Source organism: Bidens hawaiensis, unplaced genomic scaffold (assembly GCF_021521415.1).
Source record: "Bidens hawaiensis isolate Kalapana, Puna unplaced genomic scaffold, B.hawaiensis_p1.1 tig00009311_1, whole genome shotgun sequence".
NCBI lineage: Eukaryota > Viridiplantae > Streptophyta > Magnoliopsida > Asterales > Asteraceae > Bidens > Bidens hawaiensis.
Genome location: NW_027491687.1, coordinates 136,352 through 138,073, shown reverse-complemented (window position 1 = coordinate 138,073; position 1,722 = coordinate 136,352).

Sequence of the window (1,722 nt, the reverse complement as noted above, 5' to 3'; positions counted from 1 at the left end):
ATAAGATAACCCTAGGCCATTGATTGCAATGTTTGAATGCTAAGTAATTATAGGGGTTCAATGGTTGATTGGAGAGTGATTACAACCGTTACAATAATAATAACCTAATTAAATGTGGCCTGAGATGAACCGTTCAATTGGTTCATAAAGTAGTCGGAGATAGTATAATTGTAACGATGATTGGGAGTTCAACTGAAACTGCTCACTGACTTAATAGCGTGATGATTCAAAACCCTAACCGTCAGTTTTAAAGCTATTAATGAGGGGTGACGCTAAATAGCACGAATTAAAGGAGGTTTATGGTTACAATTTAAGGAGCAATCAAACCACGTCGGAGGAAGATCGGTAGATGTGAGATTGTAAGAGAGAAACAGGAAGGTGGAAGGTTGCGTATCTGTTTTATAATGTAATATAGATATAAATATTGATATAGATATTTCAAAAAAATAATATTAATAATAATTACACGGTTAAAAGTTTTGAAACTAATTTTTATATAATCTTACTATCCTATGTGTTTTATTAACATTTGTTTATTTTACATGAAAAAACAAATGTTTAAATATTATAAGTTTTGGACAACCATCCAACAACGGTAATTTTCATTGTCAGTCATGCAACATGCTCATGTGCATCAAATCTAAATAAATACCTTTAAGGAAAAATACATGTGAATTTGACCAAAATATCTTGCAGTCACTGTTATCCAAAACCTATATTGGTTTCATATTGTTTGAGATGTTTTGTTGTTTTGAAAATGTGAAGCGGCTTTTTATATTTAAGATAATGTTTTTTTATATTAGAGATAAAGTCAATCTTCTAATATTTAATGAAGAGGGTAAATACAAATGTTGTATATGAAGAAATTTTTAGAGATTAATGAAAATTTAGCATCTAATTTTCTTTTTCTTTTTCTTTTTTTATTTTATGAAAATTTTATTTTATTTAACGTTGTAATACATATTCATATTCATTCATCTAATATTAAATTAGTATAAGTATTTCACATTGTTTTGTTCTTTTGTTAATATAGTTTATCTAACCCGTGTATACACGGGTATTTAACCTAGTTACTTAATATAAAATATAAAAAGCAAAGATTTAGGAATTCGATTAAGTTTGATTTTTTCAGTTTTTATTACATGCAAAACCAAAACCGAACCATTAGTTCACTTTTTACAGAAACATAAAACCAAACCGTCGGTTTTTGTTTCGATTCAGTTTTTCCGGTTTGGATTTTTCGGTTTTTACGGTTTTGTATTGGTTTTTTCGGTTTCTTGCACACCCCTATTGATATATAGTATTTTACTTTATTCTATGAACATTTTTCCTACAAATCATTCACACACTCTCTAGGATTTGAACTCACAACCACTTGATTAAGAAGTACGCAACCTTACATTCTCTTAGGAACTAGAATGCAGTTAATGTTATAATTAAGGTGCTATTGGAAATTAGCTTAGAATGTGATTAGAAAAACCATAGTTTAGTTCCGATCAATATTTTGTTGATGGAAACTTTTTTTTGAACGGCAAAAATCCATGAATAATCCTATACTTACATCCATTGTTTTGTCTAGACCTTCCATTAAAAAAGCAAAAATATCTATCATGTGAGCTAACCCCATATTGGCTTTTGATGATGAACATATCTCCACCAAAAGTTGTAATACTAAAACAGAAAATGTAATACTAGCTCGTAATAAGTTTAAGTTTTATGAAT